This window comes from Anser brachyrhynchus, assembly GCF_964034855.1.
Source record: "Anser brachyrhynchus genome assembly, chromosome: 7".
Classification (NCBI taxonomy): Eukaryota; Metazoa; Chordata; class Aves; order Anseriformes; family Anatidae; genus Anser; species Anser brachyrhynchus.
Genome location: NC_137701.1, coordinates 9,284,494 through 9,298,390, shown reverse-complemented (window position 1 = coordinate 9,298,390; position 13,897 = coordinate 9,284,494). Strand labels below are relative to the sequence as shown.

General features: G+C 44.9%; 1 protein-coding gene across 10 annotated transcripts in view; it reads left to right on the top strand.

Annotated features, from left to right (window-relative positions):
* Window positions 1-13,897, top strand: part of ERBB4 (erb-b2 receptor tyrosine kinase 4) — a 580,719-nt gene that overhangs the window by 79,820 nt on the left and 487,002 nt on the right. Inside the window, exon 2 of one of the 10 annotated variants that reach the window (XM_080600557.1) lies at window positions 1-13,897. This exon is cut by the window's left edge and continues 25,853 nt beyond it. The exons of the other annotated variants lie outside the window; for them this stretch is intronic. The gene's annotated coding sequence lies outside the window, so the exon portion shown is untranslated. 10 annotated transcript variants of the gene reach the window in all.

Genomic DNA, 13,897 nt, shown 5'->3' with positions numbered 1-13,897 from the left:
AGATCCCTGGGAGAAATTTCAGGCACAATTTGGAGAGTCCCTGCTGGGACAATGAATCACACGTCTGTTTGCCTGCCAGTCGTGGGCTGCCTGTTCGATCCTCATTGTCTCTAATATTTTGCCCAGTAGGAATTAAAGATAGCACTAACTTGCCTTGTTGCTGGCATCAGCACGTCTCAGATGTTCCCAGCACAGAAAGCATTCGCTGTTTGGGTGTACTTGCTGTGATTTCCATCACGTTGGTTTACAAAGACGAAGCACAGGCAGACTGTCAGTCAGGGCTGCTGGAGGAGATGCGGCATGGGGGTAATTGCTCTTCCATTTTCTTTACTAACTGTAAACGAAATGGATAAAAACTTGAATGCCGGTTGGTCACATTCTCTTATTAGCTGCTTCTCCCACAAAGGCATTCAGCAGCTCCTTTGTTATAAACCTCTTTGCAAGAAAAGATAATGGAGTTAAATGATGTGCCAGCTGGGAAGAAAAGTGGGTGAGATGATAGTGTCGGAACAAGGACTCTGGTTTCATGAAAACCAGGCGATATCTACCCTTACCTTTTGTACATGAGTACATAAACCTTTCATCTGCTCGGCTCTAAGGAAGATTTTCCCATCTAACGCCCCGCTAACAAATATATTTTCAATGCAACATAAGATAATATATTTCTTTACTTAGTGTATTTTATGTTACTGTATTTTTGTACTTCTAGGTTGTGTTTAGTGGTGTACTGGCATTGCTCTTAGGCAGGGGTTCCCTGGAAAAGCAATGTGCAGGTATGCAATAACATACAGAAATCTTTATTGTAAAACTCTCCTGGGAACTTTTAGTATGAAAGGCAAAAAGAACAAACCAGATGCACAAGCATCCAAATAACCCCCACCCTAAACGTTTCATGGAGGATGTTTTGAGTGTTGTCCCACTGTTCTTGAGTTGGTATGGGATGTAAAGATTTATAAGATCTGTCTATTTCCCCTAGTAACATGTGATTTGGTCTGTCTGTGAGAGAGAACTTCTCAGACTCAGAGCTGGGGCAGGAGCAAAGCAGAGATCCCACCATTTCCCTTGCCAATGTAGTGACCATGCTGCCGAACATCATCCTTGTATTCCCCAGCACCATGTGCCCTACTGCTGTGTAGTGCCCGTCCCTGAGAGAAGCAAACCGTGGAAATAGAGCCTGCTTTGTCGTATCTTTGACTTCAGAGACCCTGTGCTGAGTAAATTCTCTATTAGTGTGTTCCTGCATTGAAACCTTTGTGTGAAGAACAACACTATTTGATTTATTTGCTTCTTGAACATGCAGGGCAGTAGCCTATGTGAAAACATATGTAAGAAATCTAAGGTGCAGGTTTTTGTTCTTTTTAATGGGGTTGGTTGCACTCGTAATGGAGAGCATTTCTTTGCATGTTGTTCTCATAGCTCGGCGAGCTGCATGGAGAAAACAATGTGCCTTCGGGGACAAATGTCTTAGGATAAAGTAATGTCTTTGTGGCAATACATCTGTATTTTTTTCAAGGGAGAGGCATTTGCTTGTTCCTCTTCCAGGTCACATCTGGATTGGCTTTTCTGAAGCGAATTTCCAGGCTGTCCCCACTCACTGTGCTTTGGTTGGTATCACAAAGCTGTGACCAGGTGCTTTTCTTTGGGGTGAAATTCTACCAGGTGATGTGCTCCAAAATTCCCTTAAGGCCGTCTCGTTGCTCACAAACATTTAGGCCCTGGGATTGGGATGGAGCAGGTCTGCATGAAAATTTCCAAAGTGCATGTGCTGTTGGGGTCAGGTGCTGGGTGCTCTTTTTTGTTCCTGCAGCCCAGGACATGCGGTGAGTCTGGGAAGGGAAAGGGAGTGACTTTGGCTGTCTCTGCCTTTCTTGTGCCAGGCATTTCCCTCCAGTGTGTTGTGGCAGGATGAAGGAGGAGGTGTCTTATTATGCTGTCTTTTCACTGTGGGCGGTGTTTCACTGCTTGTTCTCTGCTTATTACTGCTTTCCTGCAAGCTTTTAAGAAAACATCCATACTAAATCCATCTGATCTGATTTTGTTTGGGGAAAGCAAACTGCTTCCCCTCTTACACCTCCATCAGTTTCTTAAGCCTTTCTTTTTGCTCAGATTTTCAGTTCTTCTTACAGTAGCAAGATAATCACATCCCTGCTTTCCTGTTCTCTTTTCAGCCCACCATGATACTTCTGCTGCTGTCCTGCCTCATTTGTTTCTTCCTCTGATTCTCCTCATTAAATAAATTGCAGCTGGAATGTCCTGTCAGATGAACAGTAAATTGATATATTGCAGCCCAAACTTCAAAAAGGAAAAAAAGAATTTAATTACAGTGACCTGCGTCCTTATTCTACCATGGTCAGTGATAAAATGGCTATCGACTTAATTGGGAACAAAGCACTGCTCCCCCTGACTTCACATTGCTTCTTTATTATCATTAATAACTGGGGTTTTGCAATTTATATGAGGAGCAGTCAGGCCAGTAGGCCAAAACCTTCCCTTTTTGTTGGTTTAATGGTTGGGGAGGTTTTATGGCTATGGGCCAGGGACCTCCTCAATGGAGCTGACCTGGGAAGTACCACCTCCAACAGGGGAAATAAAAAGAAATTCTGCAATACGAGATAGGAAATAACATACCAAGTGGGTATAAAATGCGTTCATTTGGCTATGACATTTTTTTGTTTAAGTTCTGAAAAGAAAGCCATATGGAAATTACCTTTCTGTTTTATATATTGAAATAGAGGAGCTCGGGGGCAGAATTGTAAATGATGTGGTTATGAGTTTACTCTGCACTCATAGGTATGTTCCCTTATCTTGTTATACGGCTGCTCCTAGGAATCAAATATTTAAGTTTACATTGCACTACTTCTGATGGCTGGAAGCATTTGGTTTTGTAGATGATGCTGTATATCAGCTTTACGGTTCTTTTGGTAGTTTAAAGGAAAGGGAGAACATGCTCTCATGACTTCCTCAACAAGACCTTAAAACTCTGGCACTCTCTTTTCCTGGAGGACAAGATTTATTCTGGTCATCTACAAGTGTACATTTTTCAGCGACTGCAATTTTTGGTGCTGTCTGGAAGGCAAGGCTACTTATGTTGATCGAGGGTTTCCGTCGTTCTTGACTTCAGGAGAAAAAAGAAAACAGAGTTTTTGGTTTTCTTTTCCTCTTCAGCATATGCCGTGTCATTATGCAGTAATGTGTTATTCGCTTTTGCTCCCAAAACACCTTTTCCTTTCAGTTGTGGAAGTGTTTTTGGCACTCACTCCACACTAGATCATCTTTGTTCTGAAAACAACAATGAACTTAAGGCGACGCTGAAGCTGAATTGTAGACTCTCGAGTAGAAAAAGGAAAGGGCAAACCTTACACTTGTGTATTTGTGCATCCATTGTGATCCGGAGCACATCATAGATTTTTTTTTTTTCCTAGCATGCTTCTTGACTTTGTCATGTTCCCACGACCTCATCAGGTAGAAAAGAAGAAGAAATTGTGTTGCTGGGGTGCTTTGTGGAGCACCTCATCACCCACTGGGGATGCCTTAGTGTCTCTTTCTGTGCTGTTTCTGTCTTTTGAAGCCGGGTTTCTGGATGTCGATGTCACAGCAATCTGGGCTTTCCTTTGCTGCCCTGGGGAGTTAAAATGAGCCGTGTGGGGTGCCCAGGGGCAGGGCATGGGAGTGCCTACGTGACACAGCACAGTGTGGAGCATTTATTTGTTTGCTGAATGTGATGTTAAGGTCTTTTCAGATGTAAGGTGCTTTCAGACTACGTGGAGAGGTTTTTCCCTCTTTCCTCTGTTCTTGAAAAATTCATCCTGCTTGGGGTTGCTTGAGAAATGGAAAAGCCATTCGCTCACCACCTAACAGAGCCTCAGGGCAAGGGAGTCCCAAACCCACCTTCTGCTGACCCGCAGCGGGGGGCTGCAAGCCACTTGTCTGCATTGGAAATGCTGGGCTGGTGGGAGGGAGCCTCTCTCTCTTTGTGCCATAAAGTCAGACCGTGCTATTAAGAAGTCATTTTGATTATTCAGAGGTGTTGCACAATGCTGCAAAAATGCATGTGTTCCTGTCTGCGCCGTGTTTTTGTTTGGGGTTATTCAAAGTACAAGAGAAATTGTGTGTGCAGCTGTGGCACAGGTTGTATTTCTTGCTGGGGACATGCTGTGTACCCACAGAAACCAGAACCCCCTGAATTGCAGCAGAAGGGTTTTTTTTCCAGGTGAGAGGGGCTGATGTTGTGGAGCAAGGAGCAGTGCACCTGCTGGGCTTCCCCTTCAGCCATGGTCAATGTCTTCATGGCTGTTTGTCACCCTGAGCCTGAGCCTAAGGAGCGAGAGGAAATTAATAAATGTTAATATATGCTAGTTTAATTGAGAAGTGCTGTTTTCATCAACTGCTGTTTGAAGAACAGACTTAAGTATGTTTGTCAGCTCAAACAAATGTTCGCTTTTTTTAAAGCTGTTGCACAAATACTAGGCTCTTGCTGTCTTTAAAGAGGTTTAGAGCTGCGAACTGTGCAGAACCCAGAATCTGGGGGTGAATACTGTGCCTGCAATTCAATAAAGCTTATTAAAGGTAATATTTTCTAGCCAGTAGCTTAAACCAAGCTATAGACAGCCTTCAGATCCTGGCCCATGCACCTTATTTTGTGGTTAGCTCCAGCACTGCAGCATCCAGCCTTCTTGTTTATTTGGAACAACCAGAAGTGATTTTGGTCTTACTCCCTTGTTCATGTGTGCAAATGTATTTTAACCCCAGACCTTTTGAAGGCTTCACTTCTGGTTTGAGGAGCAGGAAGAGCTGACTGTGCACAACAGTGTGCTGCTGAGCAAGAATGGCTGTCCCTGCCCCCCTTCTCAGCACCCCCAACCCAGAGAAGTCTCATGGCAATAATCATCCAATGTGGAAATGTGATCTCCATACGTAAAACTGGGGGACTGTTATGTTCAAAAATGTTTGAGGATATTCCTGCTTTCTCAGGGAAACCATCTGAGCCATTATGGTATTCTAAAGCTGAAGTGACATCTGCCTTACATGTCTTTTTAAAATTATTTTTAAGTGATATCAAGGACTTTTCTTGAAATTAATTATAGTTGGGAGGTAAAGGGCAACGCAATTTGAAAGTTAAAGACCTGAGCAGCTTTTCAAGGTTGGTGGAAATGTCTGAAGGCTGCAGACTTATTTTTATAGTTGTGGTTACTTGGCTCCTGTCTCACAGAGAAGTTGGTGCCTAATCCACCAGGTAGGCAGGAAAGATGAGACCTATTGACCACAAGGAGTGGCTGGAAAACCTTCAACAGGCATGCTTTGGGAAGGAGTGCACACTAATAAACTGACATTACTTTGCTGGGTGTGAATTCACTTCCTAATGTGCATGTCCAGTATCGCTGCCTCTTTCTGCGCATACCCAAAATAGACTCATTTCTTCAGAGACTTGGTGGTCAAGGCACAGGAATCAGGATGTCCTTGAGTTCAAAGAGAAATTGTTGCTTGGAAGCAGGGGTCCTGAGTTCTGGTTAATTAATTCTTGTGATTTCCTATAGAAATGGCCTGTTCCTTGTTTCATCGGTAGCAAATTAAAACATGGCCCCTCTGGGTAGTCAGAACAAGAGGCTCGTTGTGGTATGCTGTGTAGCACTAACCTTTCTCAAACATAACCACAGATCCAGATCTGTAATATTAGGAATAACACACAGGCTGAGACCTTCACAAACCAGTTTTCTCGAACTGAGATAAAACCTGGAAAAACAGCCCACCCTATAGCCGTAATCTCCCACAGGGAGGAGACAGGCGTTCCTTGTCGCGGGGGTAATGCACATATTTGTGTAGTGCCTGCCACCCTCCTCCCTCCCTTAGCCAGGCTCTATTTTAGCCTCCCTGGGGTTCAATAGTGAATTTGGGCTGACACAGGCGCTATTGATGTGGCCAGCACAGATGCTGATTCACGTGGAAGGGGCTGGACGTGAGCCGCGGAGAAGCCCCTTGGCTGTGCGGGTGCGCCCGCCTTTGGTATCATCCCTGCTGGGAAAATCCTCTTCAAAGGTCTGCACATCCCGCTGCAGCTGAGAGTCAGGGAAACAGAAGCCCCAGTATGGGGGTGTTTGTGTTTCAAAAGTGTGCAAGAAGGGTTTCCTTGTGACTCCGGGCAGATTAATTTCACTTCCTTGGTTTTGGGTGGCTTTTTTTTTTTTTTTTTTTTAAACCAGTGCATTTAGCAAAGTTAAATAAAAATGCCAAAGGCAGCTTGATGCAGTCATGCTGTTTTCAGATATTTCAGGCAGCCACGTTCCTGGCCAAGAGCAGCAGCACAAATCTAAACTGTGCAAAGCACCCTCTGTTTGCAGAGGCTAATGGCATCCCTCTAGAGTAGTCTTATTCAAGTAAATCTGATGTAATTGTTTGTTTTCATCACAAACAGCATCAGGAAACCTTAGAACATATATCACCCTCATGTCCTTAGGTGCTTCGAAGTGCAGGATACAGAAAGACCAGGAGGTAGAGAAGCAGTCAGATGTGTGAGTGGCTCTGCAGACATCATAGCTATTCTTTCTTTGATTGCATAAGTTTTAAGTAAATATTTTTTACTTACTAATCTCTTAATGGCTGAAAGAAACACCCCAGCAAAGGTAGACCAAGGGCACGGTGCCTGACAAGGGCAGGAGGGCTCACAGAGCTGTGTTGTCTCAGGAGTTCTGGACTTAGTGGTTCCTGGAGAGATGCAGGGTGCTTGGCACGAGGGGCTCTGTACCTCCAGTTTTCTGCCTCATATATGTACTTCTCATATATTTATTGTGTTCCTTATGGAGGCATGTGCTGTCCTTTCAGCAATCTTCCTTTGTTCCCTGAGTTAAATTAGTGCCATCCTGTCTGCAGCACGTCTCGCTTTTCATGTGTGGTGCAGCATAACTTTAGTCTATGGAGAAATTCAAGGGAATAAAATGTCATATTTTTCCTGAATTCTTCCAGGAAAAAAAATATATATATATAAATATATATATACATATATTTTTGGCAAGCTGTCTTGCAAGGATGCTGAATCCTCGGCTGCATTCGTGGGTGAGGCAGGAATTCCCTCCAGGTCGACGTTTTTAGCATGGTTCCTATTCTAAGCAACCACACGCAGCGAAAACAAAAGAAGCACAAACACATTATGCAGCCGCTGACCTTGATCAGGTTCAAAATTATTTTAACCATTAAACAGTAGCAAGAGTGACTTTTATTGTGGGAAGTATTTTACACCACATTCAGGCGTGATTGCTGGAGTCCGGGGCCCGGCTTTAACTTTATTATGCTCCACGTCTCTGAAGCTAATTTATCAAAATGACATACAGCTCTGGGGGCAGCGCCATGGTGTATGATTGACTAAATAAGACTCTGAATTTCTCAAACGCTTTTAAAGTTCACTGCTTTCACACGAGGTGTTTTTGTTGTTCCAATGCAGGGTATTTCCTTTTGGAGCTGCCCCATCCTCTGAGCGGCGTAGTGAATTTTCTAATGACAGAAATTGGGCTGCAGGGCCCACCAGCCATGTCTTAAAGGCACTTTCTTGTCCAAATGCTACTGAGCTGGTTGTTTTGACACACACATCCATTTTTGTATGTGATCAAGAGATTAAACTCTGAATTTTGGTGAGTTTTGTAGGCAGTCATCATTTTGAAAAAATGCTGCAATAATCATATAAGCCCTTTTGCTTGCTTTGAAATTTACCTGCAGTTTTCAGTACAAAGTGAAATAACTTTTTATACTTTTTTAAGTATTACTCATAGTTTTAATTGTTTCACTTCCTGGCCGCTAATGAAAGAGCATAAAATTGGAGTGTCCCATTATAAACATATTTGTATTGCAGAAGAGCACTGAAGAGGAAAGGTTGAAGAGGAGATTTAGCCTGGGCAGCACTGATTGCATCAGGGAAGTGTGGAAGCCCACGCTTATCATTCAGGTGTTCTGTCCTCAGCACTATGAAGGCACTTTTGATCAAACTCGTTTTTTTTTTTTTTTTTTAAACACCTGTTTTGGTTTTTTTTTGAAGCCAGCTGTTTTGTGGCAGGGCATTGCTCCTGATGAATTCCCAGCAAAACAGAGGTCCGTCCCAGGGCGCCTGCAGGTGATGGCTGTCCCGTGGCCAAACCTCACGCCCTGCCATCCCAGTGGGTGACAGGGAACCTGGATCTGGATCTGGAGCCGGCACAGATGCTTGGATATCGGGGCTTTGGGTTTAACAGACAACAGCGACAATGGGACTCATTTCTCTTTCTTCCTTAAGAAGACCAGCATTTTTCATTTAAGTTCCAAAATGGGGCTTTAGGAAGAAATTCCACTTTTTGACAAATCTTTAGTCTTTACACCTGAGAAAAGATGAGAGTTTTCCTGTTGCTTTAGGGAATCTCACAGGGTTTTTCTCCTTCCCTAGTGGTCTGTGGTTGTTACTGTACTTGGCTAAGCAATGATGATAGTCATATGCAGGGATTTCTTCCTTCCAAAACATATTTCCTGATCTTTTTCTAGCAACCCACCTCAAATGAGAGTAGCATCTCACAAATGTGCCAAAGGCAAGGTAAGGACCAAAGGGAGTCAGAGAAGAGGCATCCTAGGAATGGAGTAGATTAGATGGGGGAAAAAAACATGGAGAAAAAAGCTGTGGAGGAGAACTGGGGCTCCCGAAGCCGCAATTTCCTATTTGCTTTAAAGCAGAGTTCACCACCTGGTCTGAACCACGCTGTGTTATGTGCTGTATTAGCAGACAACGCTCTGCAAGCACTGGCTGCGTACAGTCGAAGGTCGACACGGCTTGATGACACGGTGAACAGCTGTATTACTGTACCAATTTCTATTTCAGAAGAGATAATGAAGCGTTTGTGAAGGCTTGCGAACAAGGTTGAGAGGAGAAGCTGTTGGTGCCAGGTGATAATGCTGAGTGATAAAGGAGCCGGGGGTAGGGTGACATGCTGCTTTCAAACGTACCCGGAACCAAAATGAGGTGCTGAGCGTGCTTGGCACTGAGGTGTCATCGTTTCGGCTTGGAGGTAACTTGTATGTGAGACGAGTCGATGTGAGATCATCCCCATCTTGGTGAATGTGCCCTATATTTTGTAACCTGGATGTGCATATGAAGCCAGAATTGCGATCATTTGCGAACACAATAATCAGGGGAAAAATATAAGCTGAGTAAGAATCGTAGGAGTACCTCTTGAAGACTGTACGTGGAGATTAAGACGGCTCAAGCTGACATTAATAGGAGGGGTGTAGTCATTCTTTTCATCCCTTCTCCTAATTACAGATGCTTTTTGAGATGTCTTGATGAAGATTTTTGCAAACCTCCCGACGGTGACATCTGCTCCTGGTGGGAGGCTCCTAAATTGTAGGTTTCCTTTGCTGCAACTGTTGTAGAGTCTGCTAAATCTTGCTGCTTAGTTGAAAATAGGAAGTTTTAGCTAGGTGACTAGAGAGTGTGAAATCAGTGATGTCACCGAAGGAGCCGTACGTTGTGTCAACCACACAAATGCCTTTGACCACTTTTTCCAGCAAACTTTTCGATGTCTGTGCCTGCCGTAAGTCAGTGCCCTGTGACGTGCTCCACTTAGGATCCTTTGGCATTTGCATTGTCTGCAACTGCTGTAGTAGATTAGAGCGTATGCTATTCAGCCAGGGAGCAGGGCTAATCTGACAATAAATGTATATTTTTAAGTGTAGCTGTTGCATTGCATTAATGTTGTTTATCCTGCATTTGTAGTCTGCATTGGCACATGACATGAGCAATGTTAATGATGTGTGAAAGGCAGGGCTTTTTAAAGGGCCAAGCTGGTGCAAAGCTGAGCGTGGTATAATTACCAGCAGACCAGATACTGCTCTAAAATACAGGCAGCCTAATTGCCAGTATTTTCACTTTCTGAGTCTCTCTTATTCATCAAAGACTTTGCTCAGCTTGGGCCACGTACCCCTCTCAGGATAAGGTGACTCACGTGAAAGCATTTGCAGGATTAATTTCTACTTATTGTCAAGAAAATTGTGGGAGTTAAAACAACTGTGTAGATTCCTGTTATTTTTTTGGTGTATTTGCCCACTGGGGCTGTTCCTAAGGTGCTGAAGCAGTAGGTAGCGCAGTTACATAAGGAGAAAATCTTGAAACTGTCAAAATACAGATGTGGGAATTGCATCACCGAGGGAGGAGGGTGAGCCAAGGGGACTCCAGGGGACCGGTGTCGAGCATTACTTGTGCTGAGATGAGCCTGTGGGCAACTGGGCATCGCGGGAGGCCAGAGCTCAGCGCCGGGAGGTGCAGCCACGTGGATTAGGACAGACGGTGGCTCATGCTCGGCAGGGGCCGGGAGATGCGGTGCCAGATCAGGAGAGGGATGCTGAGATCAGGGGAGGGATGCTGAGCCGCGGCAGCAGCCACCTCTTGTTGGCACCCCCTGGGCAGGCTTGACCTCTAGCTTTTGAAAGAAAATAACGTACGGCACACCACCGCGGAAAAGCTGCCAAGCTGCAGCGACCACAGGTGCAGATAAGGAGTCCGGTTGAATGAAGCCTCTGTTTTTTATGAAAAAAACATGCAGTGTGTTGAACAAAGCCAGTCTCTTCCCACGTAAAAGGCCCATTAGGAACTTTTCAGCTATTATTTGTTGAGACAGGAAGTATATTCTCCTTTTACAGTAATTCATTGGCAGGTTTATAAAGGTTGCTAGTTAAATTTGTTGGAGTGGGAGGACAGAAAAATGGACATGAACAAGCAGCTAGCTGAAAAGCCAGCCCTTCTCTCAGCGAACCGTGGTCTGTCCCGTTTTCCAAACAGGAGCATTAGTAACAAAGTCAGTTATTTCTGGTTGTTTTCCCTTCAGCTTATTGGAAGCCACGTGATTCCTGTGACACTCCGCATATTTGTGTGAGATTCCGGAAACCCTTGCTAGTTACTCAAAATTTTGAAGTCAGTTAATGTTGTAACTGGAAGGATTCAAAAGCTTGGGTTCGAAAACTGTTTAGAGACACGGATTTAGTAGGCTAAGAAAATAAGGATTATAAATAGAGTACTGTTATGTGACACTTCATGGATCTGTAAAATCAGTTCGTTCCTTTGGAAATAACCTGGCAGTGTTAGCATCTTCCCTAAAGATTGATGCCTTAATAACAGATGAAGATCTGTTATTTACTATATATATATTTTTTAAAACTTTCAAATACATTAGAGTATAGGATTTTTGCCAGCCTGTGTCACATGTAAGTCTATTAAATCCAATTCCCTGTCTCTCTCAGAGACAGCATGCCAGAGGCTTGGAGGAAAGCGTTCGACCTGTGGAGCTGACGTATCAGATAATATTGCCATAGGCTTCGCCCTGATCCCTAATAGCAAGAGACTGGCTTCTCTGCCAAGGTTTACAGTTTAATATCACTTCCAAGATGTGCTGTCATTAGCCATGACTTTGGAACTAAATCTTGCGTCTTGTTTTGTCTTCGGGACACTTTGAGGACTCTCAGTGTTTGTAGGCTGGAAACCAAAACTTTCATGGCATCAGAGAGATGGCATTTACTTCAGGACGTAGATCCTCATGCTCTGTCAGCTGGAGTGAGACACAGCAGACCTCCTGCATTTCTACTGCACTGCTACTGTATGAAACATCAGTAAAAAATGAATAGAGCCTGCTTACAATTAGTAATGTGGGGAAAATGATACTTCTTTCAGTAGCCAGTGTTAAATGTGCTTCTGGGGGATGCAAAGTTTCTCTTTGCTCACCATGTTATGCCACGGTACTGTGAAAATTGATGTTCTTGATTCCTTGGGTTGTCTTTCAGACCTTGTTCTGTGATCTTGGTGGGCAATTTCCTACACAAGGGCTTATGTACAATTTACCTGTTGTAGGCTGTGATCACCCATTGGATATGTCAAAGAAAATAACAAGGGTCGTAGAGTGTTACGGAGCAATATTTTCTGTCTCTGTGGAGCCTATGTGACAAATATCCCATCCATCTTCTACCTTTTTGATCTCAAGAAGGGTAAGAGCAAGGATCAAGTCATTCAGAGTGGGAAACCAGGTTTGAAATTGCGAGGACAACGTGGTAGGAGGCAAAACGGGGCAGAAGGTGAACAAACTTTGGAAGTGGAGCTTAGCTTTCAGCCCACCGTGGGTGAGGGACTTTCCTGGTGGGGGGCAGCAGCCACAGCTGTTGGCACACCTTCAAGAAAAATGGATAAGTTCATTTTGCCCATGTAAAAACAATTGGTGATTGCCTTTCATGGACCAGGAGTAGACAAGGCCACTGGCACCCAGTAATTGTTGGACTTAAACGTTCCTGCAAGCCTTCTGAAAAGTCTCTCATAAGCGACTGGGGCTATTCACATAAGTATGCAGAAGCATCATTCAGTCCAGAAACAGAAATTTTGGCTCAGCAGAACAATCTGCATAATTACCTAATTCCATCCAGTTTGATACTGAAGTCATTATGTTTTATTTGAATTCATTTATAAAGTCAGTGTATTTTTTCTCAGCAGTTTCAATAAGCCAAATATTTTTGCAGTGTCCACATATGGCGATGCAGTAGATGTCCTTGGTCGTGGTAGTGGAACAGTGGGAAGTTGTGGCTCTTAAGCAGAAAGAAAAAGTAATTCCAGTGGCATCTTAATCTCTTCCAGTAATTAAAATGTGAGCCTACATGTCTAGTGCTGTTACAGGCCGAGGAGCGAGGCACAAGCTAAGTGATTTCCCAGAAATTGAAGGCAGCACTGGGGGAGCAGGGAACTGATCCTTTGATGCTTGAGACGTGAGCTGATGCTGAAGCCATGCTCAAGTTCCTCCTTCCCTCGCTACTAGGGGGCAACTGCCCATGAGTTCTCTCAGCCTGTCCTCACACAACAGGTGCTCCAGGCCCCTCATCATCTTCATAGCCCTCCTCTGGACTCGCTCCAGTAGTTCCTCTTCTACCAGGGAGCCCAGACCTGGACACAGTACTCCAGGTGAGGCCTCACCAGGGCTGAGTAGAGGGGGAGGATCACCTCCCTTGACCTGCTGGCAACACTCTCTCAATGCACCCCAGGATACTGTTGGCCTTTTTGGCCACAAGGCCACATTGCTGGCTCATGGTCAGCCTGGTGTCCATCACAACCCTCAGGTCCCTCTCTGCAGAGCTGCACTCCAGCAGGTCACCCTCCAGCCTGCACTGGTGCTTGGGGTTATTCCTCCCTAGGTGCAGGACCCTGCACTTGCCGTCGTTGAACTTCATGAGGTTCCCCTCAGCCCATCCCTCCAGCCTGTCGAGGTCCCTCTGGGGTATTACTGACTCCTCCCGGCTTTGTGCCATCAGCAGACTTGCTGAGGGCACGCTCTGTTCCATCATCCAGGTCATAATGCCCCCCCAAAGGTATATGAGGCCGGCACTGGTGTCCATGAAGCATTCAGTGGGGGGTGAGGGAGGGGTTGGCTGGGTATTTTGGCAGTGGGTGGCTGTTGTGGGGTGAGAACCTTAAGTGCAGACTGACCGCTCTGAGCTTTCCTGAGTAGCCCATGGGATGTACTCTCCTTGCCAAGGTCCCTTCCTGCAGCCAGGTCAGCCTCCTCATGTAAGAAAAAAGCTGGAAAACCACTGTTTTTGTCACAGGGAGTGATTGCTCTTTTAAGAGGGTTGGTACTGCAGTATATCTACAGCAGGGCAGAGCCCTGGGCTCAGCTGGGGTCAATTCCTGTGACTGTGGGAGCCAGCAGGGTGTAGTGGGGCTGGGGAACCTGTAACTCAGCCCAGTTGTGCCAGAAGCCCTTGCTCCCAGGCTGGGGGCAGGCCAGGAGATGTTCCCTGAAAGAACGGGGAAAAAATTTGGAGAAGACTTCATCGGATCGCTCTGTGCTTTGAAGCCAAGGAAAATTATCCTGGTGGAATGCAGGGAAAGGAGAAAGAAGCAGAAGACTCGCTTGGAGTGGAG